Source organism: Neovison vison, chromosome 5 (assembly GCF_020171115.1).
Source record: "Neovison vison isolate M4711 chromosome 5, ASM_NN_V1, whole genome shotgun sequence".
In the NCBI taxonomy this organism is placed as follows: domain Eukaryota; kingdom Metazoa; phylum Chordata; class Mammalia; order Carnivora; family Mustelidae; genus Neogale; species Neogale vison.
This window is the reverse complement of record NC_058095.1, coordinates 84,153,510-84,165,768: the sequence shown is the minus strand read 5'-3', so window position 1 is coordinate 84,165,768 and position 12,259 is coordinate 84,153,510. Positions and strand designations below refer to the sequence as shown.

The window sequence follows — 12,259 nt, the reverse complement described above, 5'->3', positions numbered from 1 at the left end:
AAGACAAGTATAAGGCATACAACTATTAAATTTCAGTCCATTCCAGGAATGTTGATGGTAATATTTTTTTAAAAGTACCTCTAGGGGGCTCCTGGGTGGCTTAGTCATTAAGTGTCTGTCTTCAGCTCAGGTCATTGGGATCAAGCCCCGCATTGGGCTCCTGCTTGGCAGGAATCCTGCTTCTCCCTTTCGCACTCCCCTTGTTTGTGTTCTCTGTCTGTCAAATAACTAAGTAAAATCTTTTTTTTAAATCCTCTGCATATAAACCATTAGGTATTTTCCAGAGTTAAGTGTTTTTAATGTATTGGAGAGTTTTGTGGAGAAAAAAAATAGAACATGTAGATAAATATATAACAAAGCATTTGGTACATACTAATTTCTTAGAACTACCATTGATAATTACTGAGTACCTATATAAATGACTACTTTATGACTTTCTTTTTTTTTTTTTTAAAGATTTTATTTATTTATTTGACAGAGAGAAATTACAAGTAGGCAGAGAGGCAGGCAGAGAGAGAGAGGAGGAAGCAGGCTCCCTGCTGAGCAGAGAGCCCGATGTGGGACTCGATCCCAGGACCCTGAGATCATGACCTGAGCCGAAGGCAGCGGCTTAACCCACTGAGCCACCCAGGTGCCCCTATGACTTTCTTTTTAATGACTTTTTTTTTTTAAGTGTTTGAGACATGAAGCAAATGGAACTCTCTTAGAGTGCTTATGAAATGGCATACACATTTTGGAAAACAAAATTGGCATCTTCTTGATGTATACTCAGCATATGACGTGGCAATTCCAGTCCTATGTATTTAGTCAAAGAAAAGAAAACACATGTTCACCCAAACACCTGTATATAACTATTCTTAACAATTCTATTCATAGTAGTCCCAAACTGGAAACAACCTAAGTGTTCATCAAGTGACTAAAGAAATTGTATCCATACAGTAGAGTACTACTCAGCAAAAAAAGGGAACAAATTATCAGTAGGTACAACAACATGGATAAATGAATTGAAAGAAGAACTGTACATACAGTGTGATTCCTTTGATATGAAATTCTAGAAAAGGAACATATCTATGCTAACAGAAAGCAGATCATTGGTTCCCTGGGGCTGAGAGGGGGTAAGGAATTGACTACAGATGGACTGCAGTTTCCATAAGGGAATCTCTTGAAGTGCTAGAAATATTACAGACCTTGATTAAGATGGTAGAGACATGGGTGTATATATTTGTTACAACTCTGTGTATTCAAACAAGTGCATTTTATTGTATACAAGTTATACCTCAGTAAACACCTTTGATAAGGAGTCATTCTACAGGCTTTGCAAATTCAGTTACTGAGATATGTGGTTTTATATACAAGAAACTGTCTCAAAAACTACAAAAAACACAGCAAAAGGTTCTAACCAGAGAATAAATTTATAAAACAGTGAGATCAATAAAAAGGAGGCTTATTTAACATTATAGAAATTATCTGGAAGAGGGTATAAAGAATGTATAAATCTAAGCATTTGGGGGAAACTAAGGTAAATGACATGAACATCTATGTGAATGGACAATAAAGTAGCAGATGCAGTTCTCAGTGTTTTCACTTAAAGTGTAGTAGAACCTGTCTTGCCCGGTGTGGCCACTATCAGTAGTTCAGTTAAAGAATCTGTTAAAGGGGGAATAATTTTTAAAAATAAAGATACCTAAATAACAGACATTTTAGTTAATTAACTTAAATGCACATCCATTTTAGAACCAAGGCCTCTTTTTTTGAAGATTTGATTGATTGATAGATTTGAGAGAAAGAGTGCATGCGTATGTGCACCGAGAGGGAGAGCAAGAAGGAGAAGCCACTCTCTGATAAGCAGAGAGCCCAATGCAGGGTTCAGTCCCAGGACCCCAAGATTATGACCTGAGCCAAAGGCAGATGCTTAACCATCTGAGCCACCCAGGAGCCCCAGAACCAAGGCCTTTTCTTTGAAGTGGAGCCACTGATTGAAATCACCTGTTTTTCTTGCCTGTGTATGCCTATAATTAATCATCTGCAGTTTCCAGTTTGTTTAAAGTGCAGGAAAAAATGTAAAGACAGGTATGAAGCAGTTTAAATGTAGGATCCTTCAAGATCTTTGTGATTTTTCCTACTCTTTACAGTCTTAGCCTAATTAGAAGCAACTTTTTTCTTTGGCAGTTCGCCTTAATAACGAAATCTCTAAAGTATTCCTCCTCCCTTTTTTCTCTCACACATGCGTGCACGCACCCACCCCCCTTCTGTGTTTAACCAAGGCTCATAAACTCAGAGAATCAAGCTGACTACCAAAATAGGAACAGGTGCAGGATATCCCATCATTTTTTTTTGACATTGCAGTCTAATGGATTCTGGCAGCTGCAGGTGATACTGGCTCACATACTTCAGAGTGTTGGGTTGGGAGATCTAAGAGACTAAATTTTATGCTTTTATATGTGGAGTTTATATTACCGTTTAGAAAAAAGATTTACACAGTCTCTGTGCTTAATGCTTCCATTTCAGGCTTTTCTGATTTTTCACCAAATTTACTTGTCTCTGAAGCTACATTCTTACCTAAGCCAAAAAGGAAGACCAATGTCCCAGTGTCCCCGTGTAGTTAACTTCTCCTCCAGCAGGGCGCCTGGGTGGGTCAGTCAGTTAAGTGTCTGCCTTTGCTCAGGTTTTGATACCAGGGCCCTGCTTCTCCATCTCCCTCTGCCACTCCCCCTACTTGTGTGCTCGCACAAATAAAAAAATAAGATCTTTTAAAGAACAAACACACTTCTCCAGCTTTCTGGTGTTTCCAGAAAATTCTGTTACTTCACAGTAATATTTAATAAAATTAAGTAATTACAGTAACAAGTGCAATGATCATAATTGGTTTGGAAACAGAAAAGACTTTAACTAAACAAACGTTGAGCTCAGCTGCTGAGAGCAGGAGTGTGCAAGCATACTTGAAATTTGCCAAGAGCTTTCTGTGAATATCTGCCATGGAATTCTACAGGGGGAGCAGAGAGCATTGATTAATCTGCTGAATTGGTTATGTGAAAGCCAGTTAAGATTTTTTTTTTTTTTACCTTTTGTTTAAGGAAAAAGAACCCAGTATACAATCATAGGGAATTGAATTCTAGAATATTAGAAGGGAATGAGTTCAGCATAACTAGTCAGCATAGACTAGCTTCAATTTTTCAAATCAGTGTGTAGGTATAAAATTCTAGAAAATATCCTAAAATACATTAAAAAAAATTCCCTCACACCGAAACAGATAAATTTGGATTTTTGTGTGATTAGGGGCACTTCATGAAACACACTGAACTGAAATAATAGGAGGTGAGGTTTTAAAATAGGACTCATGATGCGGTGCCTGGGTGGCAGTCAGTTAATTGTCCAACTCTTGGTTTCAGCTCAGGTCACAATCTCAGTGTCACGGGATTGAGCCCTGCATTGGGCTCTGTGCTCAGTGTGAGGTCTGCTTGAGATTTTCTCTTTCCTTCGCCCCTTGCCCCTCCCCCACGGTCATGTGTGCTCACTTGCTCGCTCCCTTGCTCTCTCAAATAAGTAAATGAATCTTAAAAAAAAAAAAATGGGATTCATGGAAAGGTAAATACTATATTGTGTGTCTTTGTGTGAACTCTAACAAAAAACCAAGCTCATAGAAAAAGAGATCAGAGGGGCACCTGGGTGGCTTAGTGGGTTAAAGCCTCTGCCTTTCGCTCAGTCATGTTCCCAGGGTCCTGGGATCGAGCCCCACATCAGGCTCTCTGCTCAGTGAAAAGTCTGCTTCCTCCTCTCTCTCTGCCTGCCTCTCTGCCTACTTGTGATCTCTATCTGTCAAATAAATAAATCAAATCTTTTAAAAAAAACCGAGATCGGATTTGTGGTTATCAGAGGCAGGGTTGGGGGGAATGGGAATGGGAGGAAGGTGGTCAAAAGGTACAAACTGCCAGTGAGAAGATAAATAAGTACTAGGCGTATAATGTGCAACATGACAACCATAGTTAACACTGTTGTGTGATGCATAGGAAAGTCATTAAAAGAGTAGCTCCTGGGATTCTCATAACAAGGAGGAAACATTTTCTTTTTTGCTTTTCCTTTTTATTGCATGTGTATGAGATGACAGATATTATCTAAACTTACGGCATAATCATTTCTTTTTTTTAAAAAAAGATTTTATTTATTTATTTGACAGAGAGAGATCACAAGTAGGCAGAGAGGCAGGCAGAGAGAGAGGAAGGGAAGCAGGCTCCCTGCTGAGCAGAGAGCCCGATGCGGGACTCGATCCCAGGACCCTGAGATCATGACCTGAGCCAAAGGCAGCGGCTTAACACACTGAGCCACCCAGGCACCCCTGCATAATCATTTCTTAATAAGTCAAACCATCATGCTTGTACATCTTATGTCAGGTATATCCCAATGCAGCTGGATAAAGCTAGGACTTATGGACTATTAACATACTAGAAATATTAATGATCAAAGTCTATAAAGTCATAAAATAACAAATTTTCCAACACAAACTAAAGAAGACATCTTGCTGAAACCTATCATGACAGAAGTTAGAATTTATAGAAGTAACATTAATATGTACTTAATTGGCAGTATCAGACAATGAAATGTTTCATATAAATGATTTTTTAAATTGAGGCTTACCTTTTTAACATGATTAATTTTTAAACATTTGTAACTTTTTTGATAAGCCATTCAAGAATACATATATCTCCATCTTTTCAAAGTAGTTAATAATGTGCATAATTTATCCTCTTTTTTTGACAGCTCAGGATTATCATTATGAAGGTCAGTTTCATAGTGATGGGCTAGTTAGATTTTCAGAGTCTATTAAGGGCATGAGTTACTTACCCTTACACTGAATGGCCTTAGACTTTCAAGCTTTTAATTTGTATTTCTGATTTTTGTCCTCATTGTTAGGATAATAATAGCTCATTATCACTGGTATCAGTAGGAATAAACAGTTGATCTTTCTGTCAGTTCCAGTCATCTAGTTTTTCTTCTAGTCTCCAGTGCACTGGGAAAACAGGCAACAAAGTTTGCTAGAATTATGTATAAAGTACAGAATCTATACTTGCGCTGTCCAGTAATGTAGCCAGTAACCACATGTGGTTACCGAGCCCCTGAAATATGGTTTGTGTCTAAGAAAGTTGAGTTTCTAAATTTTAATTAGTATAAAATTTAAATTTAAAACCTGACATTTACTTCAGATATTGGAAGATTTTCACATATGTTTGAAGCAAGCTAGGTATATGGATCTACTTTTTCAGTTGTAAATTTTATAAAATATTAACACAGATCAGGTATTTACAGTGAAGATGCTGTGAATGTAAAATGCACACTGGATTTTGAAGAAAAAAGTATGTAAAATATCTCAATTTTTATATTGAATACATGATGAAGTAATAATGTTGGGATATTAATTCATGTTCTTCTGTTTCTTTTTACTTTTTTAAATGCAGCTACTAGAAAACCTAAAATTACTTATGTAGCTCCATTATATTTCTGTGGGACAGCACTGCTTTAGAATATATAAGACTATAAATTCTGAGAAATCTTCATAAATATTTTGTTATATGCCCCTCATGACGACTGTTTCAAGTGCTGAAAAAGATCTTTCTTACGGGTTTGCAACTTAAGTAAGAAAGCTGGAGGGTTCCAGAGGATTGAAGTTGCCTGAAGTATACCTTTAGATACTTGAAGTTTCATTTACTGTTTAGAAAAACAGATAGTAATCTTACAGGATTCACTTTGTCAAAGTGGTAGAAGTTAAAAGTAACAGAAAGCTATAGAGAAAACTATACTATGTGACTGCTTAAAGAATATTTGGAAGGTTTCATAAATTCAAACATGTTATATGTAAGAGATATAGGTTTGAAATAATATAAATTATTCATTACCAGAACACCTGGGTGGCTCAGTGGTTAAGCCTCTCCCTTCAGCTGAGGTCATAATCTCAGGGTCCTGGAATCAAGCTCCCCATCGAGCTCTGTGCTCAGCAGGAAGCCTTCTCTCTCTCTCTCTGCCTGCCTCTCTGCCTACTTGTGATCTCTCTCTGTGTGTCAAATAAATAACAAAATCTTTTTTAAAAAGAATTGTTTCAAAAAAAAAAAAAAAGAATTGTTTCAGGGGCACCTGGGTGGCTCAGTGGGTTAAAGCCTCTGCCTTCAGCTCAGATCATGATCCCAGAGTCCTGGGATCGAGCCCCAAATCTGGCTCTCTGCTCCACAGGGAGCCTGCTGCTTTCTCTCTTTCTCTCTGCCTACCTGCGATCTCTCTCTGTCAAATAAATAAATAAAATCTTTAAAAAAAAAAAAAAAAGAAGAATTGTTTCATTACAACATCATTGTGAATAAATGTTAGCAAATCTACTTGTTAGAAAGGAACAGTATGGATAACGTTTACAGTTGTAGAAAACTAGGTAATGAAAGAAGCCTGGAATTCTGCTGAGAAGTTAAAGGTACTTGTGAATAGACCAGGGGGGAAAAAAAAGGATTTCTAGATATTATGGCTCTTACTCGGGAACTCAGGTTAAAAAATACTCAAAAAGCAAGCAGGAAAGGAAGCATAGGATACTCATCATAAATTTATCTTTAAATTCCATTTCATTCAGACTAAGGAAAGCAAAAATAAACATATTGCTCTATTTAGCATCAACAGTGATTAAATAGCCATTATTATTTATCTCTTGGGGAAACAAACTTTATAAAATATAGACCACTATAAAAACATTGTTGCTGTTCTTGTATGGTTGGAATGTGAACAAAGACCTAAGAGGCAGAATCCCCTAATGTGAACTGAACACCGCTGTCAGGAGAAACCAGCAGGCAGTTAAGGAGATTGTTGCGCTTCACTGCTCCAAAATTCATCTCTGACCACAGTATGAAAGCTGATTTAATAGAAAAGAGATTGGAGGCAGGAAGTTTGTTAAGCTTTAGAGTAGTCCAATTTACAACTGATTGAAAAGTTGGAAATATAATTGGGACATGCTCTGGAATAGGCTCTGTAGAACCTAGTTTCTGGCTGGATTGGAGAGATTAGGAAAAAGGAGAAATCAGAGATTACTCCTTTTTCCAGCTAGCCTAACTAGGAATAATGATAGTACTAACTGATCTAAGAGAAAATAAGATGACTTCTTATTGAGGATTGGTTATGTTCAAGGTATATGTTACATTATTACATCTTTACAGCAGCTTACAAGGTTAAGTAGTAATATCCCCATTTTAAAGATGAGAAAATTGACACTTAACCAAATCCATTCAGTTCTAAAGCCTTGCTCTTTCCTCAATGTTAGCTTGCCTCATTTGAAGGAGAATGCAGAGGACAACTGGGTTGAAAAATACCTTAATGCAAAGGACAACTGGGTTGAAAAATACCTTAACTCTGGGGCGCCTGGGTGGCTCAGTGGATTAAGCCGCTGCCTTCGGCTCAGGTCATGATCTCAGTGTCCTGGGATCGAGTCCTGCATCGGGCTCTCTGCTCAGCGGGGAGCCTGCTTCCCCCTCTGTCTCTGCCTGCCTCTCTGCCTACTTGTGATCTCTCTCTCTGTCAAATAAAATAAATAAAATCTTAAAAAAAAAAAAAATACCTTAACTCTGAGCTTGGAAATCTGACCTTTATAAGCTGTTGGGACACCCTGTAGAGATAGAGAAGTGTAGCAAGCAAACTGTCTGGACATAAGAATATAGCCAGGATTAAGAAGCATCCTGATAGAGGTGATAATTAAGTCATGAGAGTATGTGACCTAAAGGGTAGACTGTAGAGTGAAGAAGGATAAGATCTTGGAAAACAGTTGCATTTAAGAGGCCAAAATGAGACTGAGAAGCCAAAGAATGAAACTGAGAAGTAGCAGAGTACCGGAGAAGTATGAAGAAAGCCCAGAGAGTGCAGGATAATGGAATCTAGGGAAGAAAAGAACAACAATGAGGAAGTGTTTAATATCAAACTCTTTAGGATAGCAACAGAGTAGAGAACTCCTTAAATTTTGTAGGCCTTTGGGAACCATTACAGAAGCACTTTGAAAAGAGTGGTAGAGACCAGTTCCACAGAGCAAAAGGCTAAAGAGGAGTAGATAGAAATTGCAAAATCGATGGCAGCAGAAAAAAATTATTCTGAGATGCTTGATGTTTAAGGAAGGAAATTGATATTAGTTTAAGGTAGAAAACCTGTCTGTCTGCACAAGTAGAACCTGAAATACGAGTGTGATAAGTCACAAGGTACCATTACATCCTACCTAACTATCTACCTCAGGTATAAGAAAAGGTTATATTTAAGATTGTTATTCAAGTTGAGGCTAATAATTATGAAAAGGATATTCTACATGAAGGTAAAATTCTGTTACACAAATTAAACACGTTAGAGTATGCACAGACCATAATTCCCTCAGACCTGGATGAACTTTCTGCTTCTCTTTCTAGCAGTCACTAGGCATAGGGAACCAAATCTTAGAAGTACTTTATCCACTATATACCTCCCTAGATTTGTAAAGTTGGAGGTAATTTTATAAAGTGGACATAATAAACCTCTGGCAATATCACTATCATACTTACCAAACCAAAGTTCTGATTCACTATTCTAATATTTGGATAATCAAGTCTGAATGACAAAGTCTTTAAGAGACACTGAATGTGAAAAAAATCAATAGAAGGCATGTTGTTTTTCTTTTTGTCTTCTTCAGGTCTCTTCTAACACTGAAACATAGTTTCCTATTGCAAGAGACTAGGCTTATCTCTTTTACTGTATGTACAGTCTGTATTCCTGAAATTGTTGAGCATACCTGCTTTAAAAGTTTTCAGATACTTTTTCTCTAACTTAACATGCTGAATTTATGGAACACTTTCGGAATACTACAATTTTTTCCTTAAATGTTTGGAAAATTTTTAGATGATCAATTCATTAATTAAGAAAACGAGAAAAAGAGCATGTTAGGATATGCTGCTGATTTTTTTTTTAATGTAAGATTATAAAGGTCAACATCCTAAGCCAAAACAGGGTTCTTTATGCTGATCATAGAAATAAAACAGTAAACTTGATAATTCATAGAGCTATTAAATTGATACAATCAATTTAAATTAACAACATAGAGACAATGGGGGTGTAGAAAGACCCTAAACTCACACCAAATCTGTAGCTGCATATGGGTCAAAGCCCTCTGAAAAAGATCTGAAAACTAGTTGAACAGGTCCTCTATACCAAAGGATAAAAAGGTCACCTTGGAACTGTTCCTACAAAAAAAACCTTAACCCAGCATGGTAACCCACTTAACATCAGTGGAGAGCCCATCCAGACAGAAGGCCAATAAGTAAATGTCAGCCTTAAAAAAAATTAGACCAGGGTCGCTTGGGTGGCTCAGTTGGTTAAGTGGCTGCCTTCGGCTCAGGTCATGATCCCAGTGTCCTGGAATCAAGTCCCACATCGGGCTCCTTGCTCAGCAGGGAGCCTGCTTCTCCCTCTGCCTCTGCCTGCCACTCTGTCTGTTTGTGCTCACTTTCTCTGCCAAATAAATACATAAAATCTTAAAAAAAAAAATTAGACTAGATAGGCTTAATGGTTGTATATACAGGTATTCCATTCAAAAGAAGCCGAATACACATTCTTCTTAAGTATGCATGGAACATTCCCCAGGATATTCTCTAATTTAAGAAGATTAAAATCATATCAAACAGCTTTTCAGGCCACTATGGTATGAAACACCACATACCCATACCTACTACTCAGCAGTTCTTCTGAGTATCCCAAGAAAATAAAAGCACTAATTCAAAAAGATATGATATGTGTACCTCTGTGTACCTTGGCTACATATTTGTAGCCAAGATATGGAAGCAACTAAAATACTCATCAGGAGATGAATGAAGAAGTGGTATGTATATGTGATGCAGTGTTACTCAGCCATGATAAGGCAGTCTTGCCATTTGTGTCAACATGGATGGACCTTTAGGATATCCTTATGCTTAATGAAATAAGTCAGTCAGAGAAAGACAAATACCGTATGATTTTCCTTATACGTGAAATCTAAAAAACAAAACACAATCAAACAAAACAAAATCTCCTGGATGTAGAGAACAGATCGGTGGTTGCCAGAGGAGAGTGGTTGGGAAAGATGAGTAAAATGGGAGAAGGAGATTAAGAGGTACAAATTTTCAGACCTGAAATAAGTAAGTCATGGGGATATAATATATAGCATGGTGACTATAGTCAGTAACATTGTATTTGCATATTATGTAACCTTATGGTGATGGGAAAACTAGATATATTATGGTGCTATTTCATTATATATAAATACCAGATTATTATGTTATATACCAGAAATTAATATGCCATATGTCAATTATACCTCAATTCATTTTTTTTCATCATGATAAGTGTACTTTTTAACCCCATCACCTGTTCCCCAAAGCTCCCACCCATCTCCCCTCTGGTAACCATCAGTGTATTCTCTATGTGTTAAGAAACTGTTTCTTGGTTTGTCTCTTTTTTTTCCCTTAGCTCATTTGTTTTGTTTTCTTTATTAAATTCCACATATGAGTAAGATCATATGTGACCTCAATTTTAAAAACTACAGCATAGAGTAAAAGCACGTTTACATTAATTAATTGAATAACTGTTTCATTTCTGTGGTCATTATTTAGGACACCTAAGTATGTAACATCTTGTATTTGAAATTTTACTGAACAAATCTAGCAGTTCTTCTCAGATTAGAAGAACATATTTAAAGGGCATGGATTTTTTGTTTTGTTTTGTAGATTATCTGAATGTTTCTCTGGTAAATTTTATTTATTGCTAATGCATGAGAGTAGGTAATGAAAATTACTTTAATTCTCAAAACATAGATATAACAAATTGATTTGAACAGCAAATGCAAAAGTAATGATGAAATATGTTAATATAAAGTATTTTAGAAAGGAATATAAATTGCCTCTTTATTTTCGTGTTATGCAGTACATTCATGTTTTATTAATATCGAGATCTCAAAACTGTTGAAGTAATTGCTTACTTCTCTATCGCAAGAACAAGTAATATAGCAACTATCTGTATAAGCTGTTTTCTGTCAGATAATAATAAACAATACAGCAGTGATCAAAGCCAGCAAAAGTTAATACATTTAATCTTTACCTTGATAGATGGCACATCTGCTTCTTTGGGCTAAGTGCCAGGGTTTTAGTGCACTTTCTTTAAACAATACCTTAATGACATGTCTGTTTACTAGTGTGAATTTCTCCTTAGGTGGTCCTTTTATTTCACATCAATTTCATACTGGCAGGAAGGATTGTGCTCTTAATATAGTTGTGGTATAATTTTATCATGCCAAATATATGTGCTAGTGTTATTATTAAATAAGTAAGTAATAAAAGCCTTCAGTAGAATTTATTCTTTTTGATTTGGAGAGAGTGTTCTTGTTTCAGAATTTAAGCTAACATTATTCTGAAAGCAAAAATAAGTTAAGTCAATCATACATAAATTTCTTCGTTTTTAGCCTGTAATTGAAAATATGGATCAATATAAATTTAAATAATCAACTTGGCAGTACTTTGTCAATCATAGAATTTGTATTTGTTGAATGTGTCCTCCTCCTTCTTTTACCATTTATGTATTATGACCACTTTACCTTCTGTTTCTCTCAAAGCACCCCTTTTTCTTCCACAGACTTTGCTCTTCCCTCTGCCTGGAATGTCCTTTCCCCATTCCTTTGGTAGCTTTTATCATTCACATCTCAGCCTAAATGACATGTTCTCACTATGACCTACACAGAATAAACCTATGGAACATTAACCCATATCTAGCAATCTCAGAATCCCGTTACCCTACTTTTATTTTATCTTGGTCTAGTTATATACTTGACATTATTTGAAATTCTCTTATTTGTTCAGTGTTTGTTATCTCTGGCCCATTAAGATGTAAGTTCATGACAGTAAGGACATTATCTGTCCTTAACTGCTGTATTCCCAACACTTAGAACAGTACTTTCATTACATGATAGGCTCTTCCTATCTTGCTATCATGAATCAGTATCATGTACAGCCATTTTAGAAACTGTCTTAAAACCAGAGAGTCCTTTTGGCATAAGAGACTGCAGTTGACCCTTGAACAACATGGGTTTGATCTGCACAGGTCCACTTAGATGCAGACTTTTTTTATAGTGCAGTACTGTAAATGTATTTTCTCTTTGCTTATGATTTTCTTAATAAATTTTCCTTTCTCTAGCTTACTTTAAGAATACAGTATATAATACAGTCAACATACAAAATATGTTTATGTTATCAGTAATGCTTTC

At 36.3% G+C, this 12,259-nt stretch overlaps 1 protein-coding gene across 1 annotated transcript in view; it reads left to right on the top strand.

Annotated features, from left to right (window-relative positions):
* Nucleotides 1–12,259, top strand: part of MICU2 (mitochondrial calcium uptake 2) — a 180,198-nt gene that overhangs the window by 124,658 nt on the left and 43,281 nt on the right. The gene's annotated exons all lie outside the window — the stretch shown is intronic.